Here is a 20842-nt window from a genome sequence, read left to right on the forward strand (position 1 = left end):
TACTTGTGAATGTCTAAGGTCACGTTTGGGGTCGTTATTTCGTATTTTCGGGTCGGGTTCTTGAACCGAACTAGATACTTGATGGCCACGCAATGTAACCTATAAAAAAAGGTATTAGGCCCTTCATATATGATCGAAAAATCATCTCATATCACAATTTCTACATCAAAGCCAAGGGTTTACCACTTTAGGGGGAAACCACCATTATTCATTCTTCTTTGTAATATGAGTAGCTAAATCCTTTGTTGATTAAGGATGAATTCAATGTTCTAAGCGTGAAGCTTTATTAATAATACAAGCCTATTTGAGGTTTCAATCATCATTGTTTGTTTTCATTATATCTAGGGTTTATGATTGATTCTTAGATTGGTTTGGGTGCGCAACCAGATTAGTCTGTTTATCATTCTATTGCTAGTAGTGATTTGAGCTTTCCGTAATTTTCGTGCATCTCCTACACAAGTAGAGAACATGAGACCTTGAAGAGGGATTCTGTAAAGAAATCGTGTGTGGAAACAACACCAGTAAGTTAACCGAGCGTACTGAGTTTAAATGCTGGAATCAAACCTAATTCACAAACCCTAAAGCGTTCGATTGAGTTACACCTTGTAAGCGTACCTCAAGGAGGCTTAGTTGGATAGAATACGGTGATTAAGCGTACTTGTTAACCGGTGATACAAGGAGTTTTGGGGATAGATAAGCGTACCTGCTATTCTACGGTTGGTGATGAATGGTTCTAATGGAAGATAGATAAGTATATTAATCCAATTATCGCTTGGTAACGGTGAAGGATTCCTTAATCATCTCTTTTTTTTCTTATTGTCTTTTTATTTATCTTACAATCAAACCCCCCTTTTGTTATTTACTTTATTTTTCTAATACATATAACCTATCAAGCACACAGCTCTATGTGGGAACGATCTCTTACTATCGCTATTTTACCAATTAATTAGTGGGAGATATATTTATTAATTTGTTGCATTAACGACACACATCAAATTTTGGCGCCGCTGCCGGGGAGCAGTTTCTAATTGATTTGTTATTTGTTTAGCTTGTTTTTATTTTTATTTTTCTTTTTAGATTTTTATTTTGATTTTCTCTTTATTGTGAGTCGTCATGTTTCCTTATGGAAATAACATGTACGGAGCACAAGATTACACATACAACAGTGATAATCAATATGGTTTTCAATCTCATTCATATGAAAACTACCAACCATCCTATGGGCGTAATCAAAACCAATCATTTGGATATGATCAATATCCCACGGAACCTTATGAATATTCTCGTACATGTCAACAGCCTTATGACGGGCATGTAAGTGAACGATCACGAGGATGAAAGGATAGTTATGCTTCCGATCAATTGTTTTCTAGTAATGTGTAGATGACAGAGAGTTTGGAACTAAAAGGTTATGATACTGAATCAAGACCTACTCCTCTTCATCGTGTTCTTCCTTCACTCTTTCCAAAAGAGAACATTGTGCATAACGGTGGAAAGTGTGTTAACATCAGAAAACTATATGTGCGATACAACCAACTTGAAGAAGCCGGTACATCACAAGAGACTCTTGACGAAATTAACAAGGCCATAGACATGGAATTCGAACGTCGTTGGGATGTTGACGATTTTGAGGTTGACAACGATTCTGATGAAGATGAACAACCTCTTGAAAGTCCTTGCAACAATGTTACGATTATTCAAACTCCGGATCATAATAAAGATCCTTGGCCTATTCAAAAGGAGGAGATTGGGTATGACATATCTATTGTTATAAATGGTGTAACGTACTCAAATGAAGAAATTAGGAGTTGCATCAATGAACTAGACGTTTTAGGAGAGGATTTCGATTTCGATGACGAGGTTGTTGAAGAGATAGAGATTGAGAACGAAACCAAATTGATTGAAATCGTGGAAGACCCAATAATAATAGTTCGATAGAGGACCAAGATATACTTGAGGTAAATAATTCATTGAATTTAATTAAGAAAGATGAGGATCGCGTCCAAGGTTTGTCTAATCCTTTGCTTAATTCTATATCTATTGATCCTTTTCCTCTAATCAAAGTAGCTTCTCAAAGAGTTGTTAACCCAACTTTTAAGAAAATACCTCACTTAGGATTGGAGTTGTGTGCTTCAAAAGTTTTAACGAAATATTTTTCTTTTAAGTATCCACCGCTTGATGTGTTTGATTCGGGTATTATACAGGTTCACCAAGATGAGGAACCTTTTGAAGTTCCCAAATCTATGTTCTTTATCCACCTCCGAGTGTTGAAAGGACCAAGTGTGGGGGAAAATTCAACAAAGTGATAGCTTTAATATTTATATTTTATGCTAATATTTTTGTGAAGCTGTTATTTGAATTGCAGATTGTTATTTGGAAGGATTACCAAATTTTCAGATTATTGGTGTACGGACGATAACAATAACGTCGGGCTGACGATGTTAAACCAAGCGCTACATGGGAGGCAACCCATCGGTTTTGTATCTCTATCCTTTTTTTTTTAATTTTATTTTTTCATCATATCATATCTTGCATTCCCATCTTAGATTTTAAAAAGTCCTATTTTTATAATGAAAGCTTTGACGAATTCTTGTCAGAAAATTCTGACTGCGCACTTGCCACAGAAATAGCTCTCGAGACTTCGTACGGAGTCTGATTTGAGTGGTTGACCCAACTTGTAAAGAGTACAGACTCACCTTTCTTTTCCAAAAAGAAAATCTGAATTCGGAGTCTGTTAAGTTGGAGCGATAGGCCTGGACATTTGAGTTTCGTATTTTTCCAGAACTTTTTCAGATTTGCATGTCTGTCAGTCCGTAGGTCCTAAAAGTCAGACCATTTATCGAAACACTGTGAAATTTTGACACCTCATAGAAAATACGTAGGCGAACAACTTTTGTTTAAGATGTTTTTCCTAGTTCCCTACACATTTGTACATTGTTTGAGTTTTTCAGAGATATTATGTCAGAAATCAGAATTTTCGGTTTTGAACATTGAGGACAATGTTGAGTTTAAGTGTGGGGAGTAGTTAAGCATGTTTGGCTTGCATATAAAAAAAATAAAAAAAATCATACTCTTTGATTTCTTGCATTCTTGAGACTTCATCTTTTGGAGTTAATTATGAGCTATTTAGGGTGACGCTCTAAACCTTTTTAGGTTGAAACAGTTCTTACGACTATAGATTGAGTTCCACTTTATCATTCTATAATCCTTATATATACGTTCATAATTGAATGCGAAATTCAGGTGCTTGAAATGGAATGGTAGTCGTTTGAAAGATTCATCCTCGCAATTAATCATTACTGAATCACTTTCTTTTTATTTTTGCAGTTATATGTTTTTCTAAAGTGATTTGGTGGGATCCTGATACTGCCGTGGATGTTGTAGCAAGGTAATCATTGGTTGAGTATATAAAAGCCCCATAGACAATTGTCTTATACTCATAAAGAGTGAGCCAAAAAGAAAAGAAAAAAGAAAAAAAATAAGAATATATAAGGCTCCTCTTCATTTATCGACACTGATAAATGATAGGTCCAGAATATGTGTGAAACGTTGGATAGAAGTATGTGTGAAACGTTGTTCCTGTCTCCGTTGCCTAAACAAGCGTGGAACGCAGGATCCAAGACAACTATCACATACTTGCTGAAAAGGAACATGCGCTTAGAGTATCTAATCATGTGGTCGAGTTAAATGGGTGCTTCTCTTAACTATGGCGCTATAAATAAGAATCCTTTGACGATATTCATACAAGTATTGTGGGTAACATCTTTCACTTTAGTCAACATTTGCACACTTCACTTTTTTATTTACATTTTCTTATTTATCCATGTGATTTCAGTATGCGAGTGTTGTGACAAACGTTGCAACAAATACGATGACTATATTAGTAGAGTTTTGCAATCAAGTTGAATGTCACACGTAAGTAATTGCTTATGTGTGATTATTGGAATTTTTGTGGGATGTTTGCATCTAAAGAACATATGTAGGCTGATTATCTTATTAGCTACTACTTTGTGTCTATCCTTAGTGGTTCTTCCAAGGAGAGAAATTGGAGTAGGTTTTGTGGGTATTCCTCTTACAAACCCTCACGAGACTAAAACTCGTCCACTAGGGACACCTAGGGGTTTAAAGGCATGTTGCATTAGGTAAGTGCAACCATTTTCTCAACGACATGGAGTTGTTGTATTTAAAATTAGTTTTATTTAGTTTTCTCGAGGACTAGCAAAATCTAAGTGTGGGGGAATTTGATAAGTGCATAATTCATATGATTTTAGTATCCATTCCATACTTGTTTTAGCTATTATTCTTGCATATATTCATATTATTACTCTTGTTTTCTCTTATTTACCTCTAATAGGTGAATCATCCAAAAAGGAGGTACAAAGTTCTGAAAAGATCTAATAATATAAGTATTCCAAGTATCCAAGTGCCCAAGTCCAAGATAAGTGCAAGAAGTGCGACGAAACGGAGCAAAACGCTCAAAATCAAGAGATGGGCCAAAGACCGATCACAACTCATTCAAATTAAGTATTTATCATCAACATCTTGAATAGAATTTAAAGATAAAAATAATGCAAAAATAATGAGGTCATTCCGAGTTCGGACGAAGAAGTTGTGGCCAAAACAAGTTTTTTATCCAATACCGAAGACAAGCAAGTATGCAAACGGGTGCGCATACTTAATTCCGAAAATTTCTGCTGGAATTTAAGGTACGCATACTTAGAAAGTATGCAAAAGTTTATCCATACTTGTGAAGGCTTAAGGTCACGTTTGGGGTCCTTATTTCGTATTTTCGGGTCGGGTTCTTGAACCGAACTAGATACTTGATGACCAAGCAATGTAAACCTATAAAAATAGGTATTAGGCCTTTCACATATGATCGAAAAAAATCATCTCATATCACAAGTTCTACATCAAAACCTAGGGTTTACCCCTTTAGGAGGAAACCACCATTATTCATTCTTCTTTGTAATATGAGTAGCTAAATCCTTTGTTGATTAAAAATGAATTCAATGTTCTAAGCATGAAGCTTTATTAATAATACAAACCTATTTGAAGTTTTGATCATCATCGTTTGTTTTCATTATATCTAGGTGTTTGTTAGAGCATTGCTCGGTCGAACTCGCATGCGTTGCTATCTCAAGCATGTTTTTCAATATTAGTGATCAAACTATAAGTCTTGATTACTAACCTATTAGAGCTAAGGTCTTGGATTAGGATAGAAAGTGTATTTGAGCTCAAGACTCCATGGCAATCATCATACAAGACGAAGGACTACTCAAGGAACTAGTGGATTTTCATAGACTAAAAGGTATGTGGAGACTTGAACTTATCTGTCAATCAAAAGTCTATTTACTCTATCTCCTACTCTTGAGACAAAAGTCGTTTTGATATATAGACTTTCATTATACACATTTGCTATTTCGAGCCGAGTTTATCTCGCATATCTATTTCTCGAAATGTGTGTTTGTAAGCATTCGCTTTAGCCGAATTCATATTTACCAAGTGACGAAAGTCATGTTATGTTTCAATCACTTTGAAAATTTCTCTGACGAAAAATGGTCTGTGAATAACGGCTATATAACATTTTCTGAGAATGTTTCAATGATTGAAATGAGAGTTTAGATTACATAACCATTGGTGGATATAAGAATTGTTGTGGAAACACATATATGCATAAGTCCTATTCCTTGAACCAAAGTTTGCTAACTTTGTTGATCAAGTGAAGTTGGAAGTGGCGTAAGCCAAGTCCGCGAACTTGCGGAACTTCTCGGCCCAAGATTTTCTGCTGGAGTTTGTGTACTCCTTCCATGAGATTAAGTCCGCGAACCCAGTCCGCGAACTTGAGCAGGTTATATCTAAAGTCGGTTGTTCTTGAACTAATGTTTAAATAAACTAAGGAATGCCTATACAAACCTTGGCTATAAAGTTCATGAACCGATTCGAGTGAATCAAACCGATTTTGCTTCAATTGTGTCTTGTGTAGTTACATAAGATTTCCTTGCAATTGAACAACTCTCTAACTAGTTCATTTGAGTCATTTGAACTAGTTATGGTGAAGAAGAATAAGGTTGATATGAGAGTAATTATATGGCTAACCATTTGGTTGACTTGTTGAACCAACAAATGTTAATGTTTGGGTACGGTTCATAAACCCAAAATTGAACATTTCATTTGTGTGTGACAAGCTAAGTTTTTGATCTAACGGTTGAGAAATATTATCTTGAATATAATCAGGTTTTCATCTAACGGTGAGTATTGAATGCTTTGTTACTAAGCTAACATTGATTGCAAACTCTGATTTGAAAGTGTATATAAGGGAGAACTCTAGCAACTGGGAAACCTAATCCCCACACATTCTTTGTGATACTAGTTTTGCTAGCTAGAGTCGATTCTCCTTTAACCTTTGGTTTCTTCTTCTAAACCAGGTTAACGACTTAAAGACTTCATTGGGATTGTGAAGCCAGACTGATACTACTTTTATCGTAGTTGTGTGATCTGATCTTGCTGTTTCTATCGTACGAGTATAATTGTAATAATTGGCTTGATATTGATATCTCCGATGGGCAAGATAAAAAGTAATCACAAACAAACTTCGTCTCATCGTTTGTGTGTTCATTCTGGACTAGGTCCCGAGGTTTTTCTGCATTTGCGGTTTCCTCGTTGTTTATGGGTGAAAACAGTTTCTACTGATTTCGGTAATTTCGCGTGTGTGGGTGAGAAACGAGTCTAAACCCTAAACAATGTACTGCAAGGGAGTACTTTGATTCGAGAGATCAATCTGTACAAATACGGCCAAAACCAAGAAATGGTCGTTCCAGACTTGCTTCGGTCATAAAGTGAAGGTGAAGGGTTGGTCTAGGGAGGGAAGCGAAGAGAGTGTTGAGACCAGAATAGTTGATTCGGGAAGAGTAGTTGTTTGACAACTTGTATCAGAAAGTGGAAAGCTAACAGACGGGAAAGCTAACAAGTGATTTCTGAGTGTTATATTCTCCTAACCAAAAAACTTGTCGTTTGGTGGAAATAGGTGAAACCTATTTATACAAGTCGTAATAAAACGTACCCCGACCTCGTAAGAAGTGGAAGCGGTTGAGTGGTGGAAAAGTGGTAAAGGGTAATGCCTGGAATTGATGTTTCCATAATAAAGATGTTTCACCACTTATTTCTTGCCATTACTAACCGCCTCACTCTTATGACACTTTCTTGTAACGGGCGTATTGCACGCCACACTCTGTAAACTGCCAGACCAATACCCTGATGAGCATCCCCCAGTTTCTGACATGTTTTGATGTCTCGAGTGTTTCCATTGGAAAACGTGTAGCATGTTGCTATGTGCGGCAAGTTAAGATAGAGAGGCTTGCTGGTTCAGTGACGACCTTGGACGGCCGAGATTTTGCATCTCAGGAGGAAGGGTAGTCGTTTATCGCGGCTACCTTCCGTTTGCCGGCCAGTGGCGTGGCTGTGGTGCTGGCATGGCTTGCGCATGCCTTTGGCGTGGCCAAATTAGGGTTTGACACAAACCGTGGAATTTGGCATTGCGGCCAAAAATTGCCACATGCTTGGTGGAGAACTTGTACGGCTGAGATCCGCACCTCAGGAGGAAGGGTATCCATTGATTATGGCTACCTTCCGCTGGTGGCCAGAGGCGTGGTAGCGTGGCTGGCATGCGCGTTTGGCATGCGCGTCTGGTAAGCGCGTCTGGCATGTGCGGCATGCGCGTGCAGCATGCTGGCGTTTTTTGGGAAGCTAGCGCGTTTTTGGGAAGCTGGCGTGTTTTGGGAAGCCAACTTAGTATGGCGACCTTTTTGAGGCCGTGGAAGGTTTGAAACGACCTGATTGGTCGACGGGAAGAGGGTCGGCATGCTAGGGCGTGGCCGCACTTTTAGCGCGCTGTGGCGGATTTGGTTGCCTAGCTTGTTTAAGCATGGTTTCGACCAACGGGGTCCAGTATACTGCGCGGGGCGCGAAACCCTAATTTTCAAATTAGTTGGGTTTATGAGTTCTTTGCGAGTTATCACAATAATTAGCTAGATTTTGTATGCTACCATACAAAAATCTTTATCTACAGAATGCAGTGTGCTTTCTGTCTGAGCATTTCGTGCAATGGCCTTAACTTTGGTACTTGGAGGTTCATGCTACTCCGCTGTGAGTGAACATAAATCCGTCATGCCATACCGATTAACGGTTCTGTTGGGGAACATAACACAGGAAAATACTAAGTGAGTCTCGTATTGGCGAGGTGCCGAAATTTACTGAGTGTTATGGATAAAAGTGTATTGAGCGGCTCAATAAATATGTCGGTGGAGAGGTTAATACTCGCATCACCACTTCCTTGCAGATTGACGTCACATATGATGCAAGGTTTTACGATTTTAACCCTAAGCTAAAAACCACCATCAACATTAAGTCCCCTGCTTAGCACGTAACAGTGGCATTGTTGCGGGGTAAGCATGAGATGGTGACAGGCGAGAGAAAAATCGAGAGAGCAACATGTGAAGAGATCGCCAAGGAAATTTAACTAACCTTTAGTGGAAGGCATGAGAAATCCGTGATCCTTGTGCTGGAGGATTTTGCATAGATTCATCTTGGCCATGGGTCATTGGTACCGCTAGCTTGAAGTAGAGGATGGGCGGCTAGATGAAGTAGTGGATGGCATGGATAGCTTGTACATGGCTTGGCTTGGCGCGACTTGGCTTGGACGCGGCTTGGACACGGCTTGGACGCGGCTCGGACGCGGCTTGGGATAAGAGGATGGCAAGGGCTAAGTCAGAATGACTCGGACACCAAACCCTAATTGTTTGATATAAAGAAATATCTAATCCAGCTGGTGTCACGCGTGTGAATCCTTAATTCATAGCTGGTAAAAGATTTCTGCTGAATATAAGAGGTGACCCTGAATACTTCGCCCATACAAATCATTATAAAAATCGAGTCCATCTTCCCCACAGGTATTGTATCGTGTTTCTTCCCCTAGTTCCATTTTGTCTTCCTCGTCATGTAGATTGCTGGTACAAATGTAGTAATTTTTTTTTGTAGCATATAATGGGATCTTCCAGTGATGATCGTACCTCTTCGGAAATAAATTCTGAACCCGGAGAAAACCAGTCTTCTTCTCATGAGGAGGTATTAGACAGAATTGATTCTCTGTTCCGTGAGGCTGACGAGATTATACGAGACATGTCTCTCGCCCATTTATGCAGAGTGCGGATGTGTGTTCAGACTCTCTTGGGTTCAGTGGACATGGAGAAAAGGTGGAGACACGATGAAGAATCCCGGATTGTCCGGAGATCTCAGAGCAACGAAGCTTTTCTACAACCCAGTGCTAGGGCTGAACGATTCTCCTCTCGGTTGAAGCGGCGAAAGACTGAGTCCTTGAATTTTTTAGGTGAGGACCAGTTTAATTACCCTGTCCATGATGGTATCGTAATCCTTGACTTTGACGCGGACGAACCGGGACATCCTCATGGGGAAGACGTCGACACAATTTACAAAACTGAAACAACTTTTGGAATGGACACCGAAACTACTGTCAGGGGTGTTGGCGCAAGCGCTGAGGATGCCGTCAAGGCGGACGAGGATACGGAGGAAATGTATGCTGGAGCAACTGGAGAAGCTACAGAAACACACGCTGGGACTTCTGAAGCAAACGCCGAACAAGAAGTGGAAGCTGCTGTTGTGGTAGCTTCTGGATGGGACGCTGCGGTTGCTGCTGCTGAGGAGGCTTCTGGATGGAACGCCGAGGTTGCTGCTGCCGACACGGCGTTTGGATGAAACGTTTGCTGTCAGAAAGCGTGCTGGGGAGAGTGCTTGAAGAATCTCTGATGAAGGCGATATTGATCCAGGCGTCTGCCGTTAACGACCAATTTTTCCACTTTTGTTATTTATTCTTAACGTGTAGCCTCTTTTGACTTTCCAGAAGTTTGCTTTTACTTTCTTGCATTCATGGTGGAGTTAGGGTTTCGTCAAGTAACATTCCATCATTCAGACTTTATGGTTTCACATCTTTGAATGAATTAATAAAACCTTCATACTGTTTCTGAGATTTGGAGCCGAATATTCTTGAAGAAGATATCTGTTCTGCCGCCTGATGATCGTCTTCCTTGCATATTTCCTTCTTGAGTATTTTTGAATAAGTATTTTTGTGGTGGTTTGATTTCTCTGGTTTTCAATTGACGGATAATGACTCTGTGAGAGTTTTAGGTTTACTTGGTATTTTTCCTTTAAGGGGAAAACTTTTCAAGGAAATATGTTCTTTAATTGGAATTGAAAATTCTACTCATGAATGCAAGAAATGCAATCATTTTTGAGGAGTTACAAACATTGCATGAAAAGGAAAATGCTGAAATAAATGCTGAAGGAGAACGCTGGAGGTGAAGGTAGCACATCGTTTTATGTATTGAAAGGTTTGATCCATCGCGAATGAATCGTGACACCTTCCATTTTTTCGGTATTGATGAACTTGCAGTAACCACCCAAAATAACATCTTCCACCAGATATGGCTCGTCTTCCTTTTCTTTAGGCGGACCGGGTCTAGTGGAAATCTTTACTGTTATGTTCCCAACTTGAAACGAGGTCATCTTGACCACTACATCTCCAATTTGAAATGGTTGGAGCGTTGCGCAACCACTTGATTGAACTCGTCATGTTTGGCTGTGACAGCTTCCAAATTTTTGACAAAGTACTTGAAAGGCCCAACATCCCATTCACATCTCTTAATGACGCCTGGGTTGGTAATCGGACCGAGTCTCCATGCTTGGCCGAGAGGAGAGGTGACTGGGTGCAGAAAGGGTTGTTTAACCAGACTTACTTGTGTTCGGAATCTGCGGATGAACGTCGACGGGCATTCTCCAGGAAATTGAGTTACATTGGTAAGTTGTTGATATGGAACCATGTAATCTTCAAAGTTGGACGGCTTGTTGGAAATTCTTCCGGGTGTCGACATCGGCAGAGGGGATACCCCTAACTTCGCTTTGTTACCGTGTACCCACGTGCGCCCCAGAATCATGTCGTAGCTTGAGAGTTCTTTGACAATGTAGAATTTTCCATGTGTTAGAGTGTCTCCCACCTTGATTTCAATATTGATGTATCCATACGCGTCTATCGCCTCTCCTTCCAAGTTTTTGACCATGGTTGGGGAATGGGTAGCCTAATGCTTCAAAACTCCCGCAGCTCTCAGAGTTTTGATGGTAATGATGTTTAAGTATGACGCCACGTCGATGAATGTGTTATCGAGCTTGGCGTTCCACAGATGAACCGTGGTCAGCAGTCCCCAGTTGTATTTTCGAGCACTGCTTCCTGGGAGAGTTTGGGGTTCTGGTGTGGTTTCTTCAATAGGAAAGAGTCTCTTACCCGATACAACATAATTAAGGGCTGTGAATATGTCTTGACGTTGTGCCTTGGAGAGGTATAGAATTTCGCACACATGTTGCATCATGGATTGTACAGTTTCGTGTACGGAGTCCCCAGAGACCATGCAACTCCTGACTGGAAGTGGATCTCTGTGAAATCTTTCATTGTCTAGTCGAAGCTCCCCTGCTTCTATCTTTTCTTTGAAGATATGCTTCAGCTTGTTGCAGTCACTGGTCAGTTGGTGGACAAATCTGTGGTAGCGGAAATATTTGGGGTTCGCCATTTCCGCTTCAGTTGGTGGGCGCCTGATGGCATCGTCTTGGATCCATGCTTCCAAGAGTTCAATCACTTCTTCGATTTGGAACGGGAAGTCCAAGACACTTTCTCCAACCTCTTGATATCGCATGGGAGCTTTAGCGGTGGTCTTCCGTGACGGAGCTTCCTGTCGTGCTGGCGCTGTGTGCTTGGATGGTTGTTCTGCTGTTGGAGCCTTCCTTTTTCCTCCTTCGTCTACCACGCTCACAGAGGAGGGACCAGTGTTGTATTGCTTATTGATGAGGCCTCGAGTTTCGCGTGCGTCCTTGCTTCTAGTTGGCCTGGTTATTTCCAACAACGCTGGTGCTGTTGTGACTGACCATTTTGCGACTTCATGAAGATCAGAGAATATCTGGAATTGCAGATTTTCTAATAAGGCGCGGTAGATGAGAATCATGCCATTAATACAGGAGTCCACCAATTGTTGTTCGGTCACATTTGGGTCATGACAATCGAGCGCTTCAATTCTGAACCTTTTGACAAAATCATTCGGATGTTCGTTGTTTCGTTGAAACATCCTTCCTAGATCTGAGGTAATTTTCTTAGACACAAAGAAGTATTTCTTGTAGAAAGCTGCAACCATGTCAGACCAGTTGGATATGCTGCCTGGCGTAATGCTGTTGTACCATGTGTATGCTCTTCCAATAAGTGATTTCGAAAATTCCCTCAGATGGAGAATGTGATTATATTCTTGTTCCCCCAGGGACTCCAAGAATCGAGAGACATGTTCACGCGCTTTTCCGGTACCGTCATACAAAGAGAATTGAGGGGAAGAGTACCCCCTTGGAAGATGAATTCTTTGTACTTCAGGAGGATACGGGGGCTGATGTTGATGCATGCCCATGAAGTCGCTTTTGTCTCGGTTTCGGAGAAGTCGTTCCAAATCTTTTCTCGTGAAAAAATTGGGCGGTTGATTTCTTTCAGCTGAAGTTCCCGGGCGAGTCTCTTCATCTACAAAAGTGTGCCCTGTTGAGGTGCTAGTGCCAGGAGTATTGGATGTGTTCCTCATTGGCTCTGGATGGCGTGATTCTTGTGGTAGACGCTCTGTTAGTGTCTTGAGAAAAGCAAGAACCTCCTTCTGGGTTGAGGCCATGTCTGTTTGGGCCCTGACGAGAACCTCTTGCCTTTCCATCAAATCAGCAATAGTAATGTAGGGTCGGCTCCCTCTGGCTCCTCCAGTTTCACGTCCTAACGGCGGAGTAGCTACAGTTCTGGTAAAAGTTGGAGGTGTCATACTTGATGAAACATTGGGAGCGGCGGCAGCAACTCTGGCTCTGGTGATTGGAGGTGTAACACCTGAAGGAACATTTTCCGCGGCAGAGGCTCTGTCTCTTGTGATTGGAGGTGTAACACCTGAAGGAACATTCTCCATGTTGCTGGTGTTGACAGATGCGTATTAGCACCATTGGGAGAAATGTTAACACCGAGAATAATTTCGGCGCCAGTGTTCTCGGGGTTTGTTGCTGATCCTGACCTGAGTTCTACCATCTTGAGATCGGGGTTGAAAAAATGAAATCGGGAATTGGAAATTGATATTGTAACCGAGAGATTACTCTCCCCTGTGGTCGCCAATTGTTTGTGGGTGAAAACAGTTTCTGCTGATTTCGGTAATTTCGTGTGTGTGGTGAGAAACGAGTCTAAACCCTAAACAGTGTACTTCAAGGGAGTACTTTGATTCGAGAGATCAATCTGTACAAATCCGGCCTAAACCAAGAAATGGCCGTTCCAGACTTGCTTCGGTCACCAAGTGAAGGAGAAGGGTTGGTCTAGGGAGGGAAGCGAAGAGAATATTGAGACCAAAATAGTTAATTCGGGAAGAGTAGTTGTTTGACGACTTGTATCAGAAAGTGGAAATCTAACAGACGGGAAGGATAACAAGTGATTTCTGAGTATTGTATTCTCCTAGCCAAAAAACTTTTCGTTTGGTAGAAATAGATGAAACCTATTTATACAAGTCGTAATAAAACGTACCCCGGCCTCGTAAGAAGTGGAAGCGGTTGAGTGGTGGAAAAGTGGTAACGAGTAACGCCTGGAATTGATGTTTCCATAATGAAGATGCGTTTAACCACTTATTTCTTGCCATTACTAACCGCCCCACTCTTATGACACTTTCTTGTAACGGGCGTATTGCACGCCGCAGGGTGTAAACTGCCAGACCAATACCCTGATGAGCATCCCCCAGTTTGTGACATGTTTTTATGTCTCTAGTGTTTCCATTGGAAAACATGTAACATGTTGCTATGTGCGGAAAGTTAAGATAGAGAGGCTTTCCGTTTCAGTGACGACCTTCGACGGCCGAGATTTTGCATCTCAGGAGGAAGGGTAGCCGTTGATCGCGGCTACCTTCCGTTTGGCGGCCAGTGGCGTGTCCGTGGTGCTGGCATGGCTTGCGCATGCCTTTGGCGTGGCCAAATTAGGGTTTGACACAAACCATGGAATTTGGCATTGCGGCCAAAAGTTTCCATAAGTTTGGTGGCAAAATTGTACGGCTGAGATCCGCACCTCAGGAGGAAGGGTAGCCATTAATTATAGCTACCTTCTGTTGGTGGATAGAGGCGTGGTAGCGTGGCTGGCATGCGCGTCTGGTAAGCGCGTCTGGCATGCGCGTCTGGCATGTGCGGCATGCTGGCGTTTTTTGGGAAGCTAGCGCGTTTTTGGGAAGCTGGCGTGTTTTGGAAAGCCAACTTCGTATGGCGACCTTTTTGAGGTCGTGGAAGGTTCGAAGCGACCTGATTGGTCGACGGGAAGAGGGCCGACATGCTAGGGCGCGGCCACACTTTTAGCGCGCTGTGGCGGATTTGGTTGCCTAGATTGTTTAAGCATGGTTTCGACCAACGGGGTCCAGTATACTGCGCGGGGCGCGTGCTTTCTGTCTGAGCATTTCGTGCAATGGCCTTAACTTTGGTATTTGGAGGTTCATGCTACTCCGCTGCGAGTGAATATAAATCCGTCATGCCATACCGATTAAGGGTTCTGCTGGGGAACATAGCATAGGAAAGTACTCAGTGAGTCTCGTATTGGCGAGGTGCCGAAATTTACAGAGTGTTATGGATAAAAGTGTATTGAGCGGCTCAATAAATATGTCGGTGGAGAGGTTAGTACTCGCGGCACCGCTTCCTTGCAGAGTGACGTCACATCTGATGCAAGGTTTTACGATTTTAACCCTAAGCTAAAAACCACCATCAACACTCGTTAACAAAATTCTGGTGTCTGTGTTATTTCTATTTCGCATTATATTTGTTTATATAATTCAAATATCACAGGTTGTGCGTTATTCAATCAATTAGAATATCCGACCTTTTGGTTGTTGATTTAAATTGATTGACACTTGGATATTGGTCTTTGGTACCATCCAAGTTATCTCTCTTTGATAAAGAATCGAAGATTTCTCTTTGCTTGAGTAAATATCAAATCGAGAGATTGAGATATAAATTTTTTTATATACTTTAATCTAGATTGAGTCTGATTGTCTAATTGATTCCCTAGAAAGTACATTAGAGTTTGTCCATACAGATTTCTAATCGAATTGTTGGGTGTGGTTGTTGTACCCCCACTTTTTCAATTGGCATCAGAGCAGGAAAACACGTTTAAGACCTTACAAGTCTGTGTTTGTGGCAATCTGTGTCTGTGGATAGAATCTCTTACACGCATACCAAATGCCTTATAAAGATTTTAACTATGCCAATGTCTTGGAAATACCTCAAAGGATCACTCTTTAGCAGATTCTTCCGAATCCCGAGGTAAGAAGGTTGTCCCATCTGGTGCTGACATCTCTCTCTCTGATGAGACATTGGGCACTATGGCAAAAGCTGAAAAGGAGCTCACCAGAATCTCAAAAAACACTGCTGAGATTATTGATTTTCAGGATCACGATCAACTTATTGATGAATTTGAAAAGTCTCTTGATCGAGAACATGAACTCTACAACATCATTGAGTCTTTCTCTTAGAATATTGAAAAACTTCTCCAAGAAACTACTCATCAGCGTGAAAAGATTAGTGTGTTTGAAGATATTGTTAAGGAAGACTCAATTAGAGAGAAACGTTTGATCGAGACTCATTCATCAGATCTTAACAGACTTCGTGTTGAAAAAGAGAAACTAGAAGCGTCTCTTATTCTAGCTCATGAACAGTGTAAATCCTTGGAAAAGGAAAACTTCGTCTTAAAGAGAAAATTTTCTGTACATACTAACTCTCATGAGTTACAGTACATGACGAAATGTTCTCAAGAAGAAGATTGTGTCAAGAAAAGTTTGCATAACTTACAATCTTCTCACATGGCTATGAAGTTAAAACAGGTGCCAATTGTTGCTTCTCCTCCACGAACCTGTGCTTTCTGTGGGAAAAAGAATCACCATGCTTTCCATTATTTTGCCAGAAATAAACAAATTTCTAAACTTCATAATTTGCTTCTTTATACTGTCAATGGGATAAATAGTCCGTCGACTACTGCAGTGAATCGCATGCCCACAGAAAACCAGATACCTTATAAACGTGATCCCTTTCTTGGAAATCATCACATGAATCATATGCTTTCTAGTAGTATAAATTCTTATACTGCTAACAAAAGTATTCCCTGTGTTTATAAGAATGTTTCTGGTAAATCTAAGTCTAGAAAATGGATTCCTCTCTATTCTGATCCTCTTGAACCAATTGCAAGAGGTCCTAGATTTAGTCCTTAGAGAAACCCTTCTGATGGATATGTTAACCACACTTTGTCTTACTCTTCCGGGATGAAGGTTAACTAAAGAAAGGAGAAGAACACAAAGATCAAACTACCAGATGATATGTGCAACTCCTTTCTCGATGATCATAGTGGGATTAATTTCCACTATACCACCTGATTCCAGGTATTATTTTCCTTGTTTCTAACTTGAGAGGTACAAGGATAATTTTTGAGATATACTAAAGTATGTTGTATATTATTTTCTTTCTATTTTAAGTTTTCTTTATGTTGACGGTCCATAAACGTCTGCGTCTTCCTCATGTGAGTTCTTAGGGTTTCCAACCTGTGTTTACAAACACATATATATTACTTTGTTGGGTTTTCCTTCCCTTAACAAAAATAATATGGAGAACTATGCAAAATCTCAAGAGATTGTGCATCTTGATATGGAGGAAGACACTCAAGGACGCGAGTCAATTCAAGAGATGGTTCTAAAGAAGATGCTTGAAATAAAGGATCACAACTCCTAGATTGATGATTCTGTCAAGGATTTAACTCGTTTTCAAAACGATTCAAAGGTCGAGTTTGAAAATCTGCAACTGCAAATAAACCAACTCCTAGATGGCCAGGCCAGAATTCTTGCAAATCAGAATATTCTGATACGGAATCAAAAGAAGCTCATCATGGACTGCGTCAAAGCTAGACAACTTGCTCGGGTTGTTTATCGGAAATTTAGTGTTCTAACTCACGAACATGGTTCGTCTACAGTCAAGAGAATAAAGGAAATCAGTGATACCTTCTTTGATGGTGAAAGATACGAGGTCCTCAATGAACTCTGATTTTTTCTTTAGTTCGCCTAGTAAATCTTCTATTTTTCGGTTTTTGTTTAGAATAATAACTAGAGGTTGGAATAGCCATTATTGTGTTTACACATAGCTATGTCCAATGTTTTCATCTTCATGTTTTTAGATTTATTGGCTTAAATTCTAAATTGTTTGGAAGATGATTTTTGCAGTATTAATCTTTATGGTTTTATATATTGCAATATTGTTATGGGATATATCTGTTTGCGTCCGTGAACTTGATTGTCCCATATCTTGTCAAAAGTAAAGTCGTTCATGAATTGATATGCATGTATTGATGAAAGAATGAATGGAATTTTGGCAAATACAAAAGTTAAGCCTATATTGTCAATTATTGATGGAAGATAGGTTAAAATCTTTTGTTTGCAAGTATTATGTCAATTAAATGTCGTCATGCAAATAGTGATGGAAAATAGAATGAATCCTTGTATATTCCGCAGTAATTGATCTTCCCTAATCCATATTTTATGTATTACTGTGTGGCTCCGTAATGTGTCTTATGTTGAGCACGAAACAACCAAATTGATTATTTTTAGGATTAACTTTGTTGTTGTTCCGTAAGGTACTTTATGTGGAGCATTTTGAACTAAATTAATCATCTTGTTTGGTTATTTAGTTATGACTCCATAAGTCTTCTTATGTTTGAGCCTTCATGACTGGGTTGATTGTTTTCATGATTAACTTAGTCATTACTCGATAGACTCTCTTATATGAGTATGACCAATTAAATTGATTACATTTGTGATTAGTTTGATTGTGTACTTCGATTAGATTAATTATGGGTTTACTTGTGATTAATCTAATTGAGCGCTCTTAAGTCTCCATAAGTTTACTTGTGTTGAGCATTTTCGGTTAAATTAATCATGAACTTCTTGTGGTTAATTTAATATTTTGGATTCAAATTCATATTTGTATGTGATTTGTTATGTCCAAGGAAATCCTTCTTTTCTCTTTCGAAATTAAGGTCGCTCTTGTTGTTCCCTTGGGAATGACATATTATGGGGGAGAGTTCTTTTTGAACTTGCGCTTAATTGCCAAATCTTTGTGGGGAGTGCGGATGTAGAATATTATAGGGGTTATCTTGTATATTTAAACTCCTTGATGAATGCATTTAGCTTCGACTTTATGATTGCATCTAAATAAGATGATGTGTGCTCTTTCTTTTGGTCATGAAATGTCTCTTTCGGAAATTTCATTAGGATCCCGTTCTTGTACCTTTGCCAATTTTATTGACAAAAAGGGGGAGAATTAATATGTAGTTCACACTACAAATACATATGGTTTCCAGATCATTATGTAAGGGGGAGTGGTTTCCATGTGAGATGGAGTATTGACTAAGGGGGAGTGATACATATCACCATAGTATTGTTGTTGAAGTTGTGATAGAATTGAAGTTTGACGTTGTATAATGATACTATGAAACTGTATAACAATGATTGAGAACTATTGTTTTCTTGTTGTTATAGCTACGGATCTTCAACAACGATGATGCTAAACTTACAACCTTTGGGATCATTGGAGTACTTGGAAGTGACGAAGATTTCGAGTAATGTTGAGGATTATGCATGTGGAATAGGACCTACAAAAGTTAATTTATTTATTTTTTGTATTCCATATGTATTAATAGTTTTGCCACTAAAATTGACAAAGGGGGAGATTGTTAGAGCATTGCTTGGTCAAACTCGCATGCGTTGCTATCTCAAGCATGTTTGTCAATATTAGTGATCAAAACTATAAGTCTTGATTACTAGCCTATTAGAGCTAAGGTATTGGATTATGATAGAAAGTGTAGTTGAGATCAAGACTCCATGGAAATCATCATACAAGACGAAGGACTACTCAAGGAACTGGAGGATCTTCATCGACTAAAAGGTATGTGGAGACTTGAACTTATCTGTCACTCAAAAGTCTATTTACTCTATCTCCTACTCTTGAGACAAAAGTCCTTTTGATATATAGACTTTGATTATACACATTTGCTATTTCGAGCCGAGTTTATCTCGCCTATCTATTTCTCGAAATGTGTGTTGGTAAGCATTCTCTTTAGACGAATTCATCTTTACCAAGTGACGAAAATCATGTTATGTTTCAATCACTTTGAAAATTGCTCTGACAAAAAATGGTCTGTGAATAACGTCTATATAACGCTCTCTGAGAATGTTTCAATGATTGAAATGAGAATTTAGGTTACATAACCATTGGTGGATATAAGCATTGTTTTGGAAACACATATATGCATAAGTCATATTCCTTGAACCAAAGTTTGCTAACTTTGTTGATCAAGTGAAGTTGGAAGTGGTGTGAGCCAAGTCCGCGAACTTGCGGAACTTCTCGGCCTGAGATTTTCTGCTGGAGTTTGTGTACTCCTTCCATGAGCTTAAGTCCGCGAACCCAGTCCGCGAACTTGAGAAGGTTATATCTAAAGTCGGTTGTTCTTGAACTAATGTTTAAATAAAGTAAGGAATGCTTTTGCAAACCGTGGCTATAAATTTTATAAACCGATTCGAGTAAATCAAACCGATTTTGCTTCAATTGTGTCTTTTGTAGTTACATAATAATTCCTTGCAATTGAACAAATCTCTAACTAGTTCAGTTGTGTCATTTGAACTAGTTATGGTGAAGAAGAATAAGGTTGATATGAGAGTAATTATATGGATAACCATTTGGTTGACTTGTTGATCCAACAAATGTTAATGTTTGGGTACGGTTCATAAACCCAAAATTGAACATTTCATTTGTGTGTGACAAGCTAAGTTTTCGATCTAACGGTTAAGAAATATTAGCTTGAATATAATCAGGTTTTCATCTAACAGTGAATATTGAATGCTTTGTTACTAAGATAACATTGATTGCAAACTCTGATTTGAAAGTGTATATAAGGGAGAACTCTAGAAACTGGGAAACCTAATCCCCACACATTCTGTGTGATACTAGTTTTGCTAGCTAGAGTCGATTCTCCTTTAACCTTTGGTTTCTTCTTCTAAACCAGGTTAACGACTTAAAGACTTCATTGGGATTGTGAAGCCAGACCGATACTACTTTTATCGTAGTTGTGTGATCTGATCTTGCTGTTTCTATCGTACGAGTATAATTGTAATAATTGGCTTGAGATTGATATCTCCGATGGGCAAGATAAAAAGTAATCACAAACAAACTTCGTCTCATCGTTTGTGATTCCACAATATTTTTTTCGCTGCGTCGATTAAGATTATTGTGAGGTGATTGATAATACTGAGTTGTTCTTCGAGAATATAAGTCTGGTATTATTGATTGGTTCCTGTTCATCTTGATTTATCAAAAGACGGAACAAAACTCGTAGGTATATTCGTGGGAGACAGATTTATCTATTATCATAGACTTTTCTGTGTGATACAGATTTGTTTATTAAAGTCTTTGACTTTGGGTCGTACCAACTCTTAGTTGTGGGTGAGATCATCTAAGGGAATCAAGTGCGCAGTATCCTGCTGGGATCAGAGGCATAGGAGCATTACTGTACCTTAGATAAGTGTGATATTGATTGGGGTTCAACTACATTCCAGACCGAAGTTAGTTTGGAGTAGGATAGTGTCTGTAGAGGCTTAATACAGTGTGTTCAATCTGGACTAGGTCCCTGGGTTTTTCTTCATTTGCGGTTTCCTCGTTAACAAAATTC

This window comes from Papaver somniferum, chromosome 4 (assembly GCF_003573695.1).
Source record: "Papaver somniferum cultivar HN1 chromosome 4, ASM357369v1, whole genome shotgun sequence".
Classification (NCBI taxonomy): domain Eukaryota; kingdom Viridiplantae; phylum Streptophyta; class Magnoliopsida; order Ranunculales; family Papaveraceae; genus Papaver; species Papaver somniferum.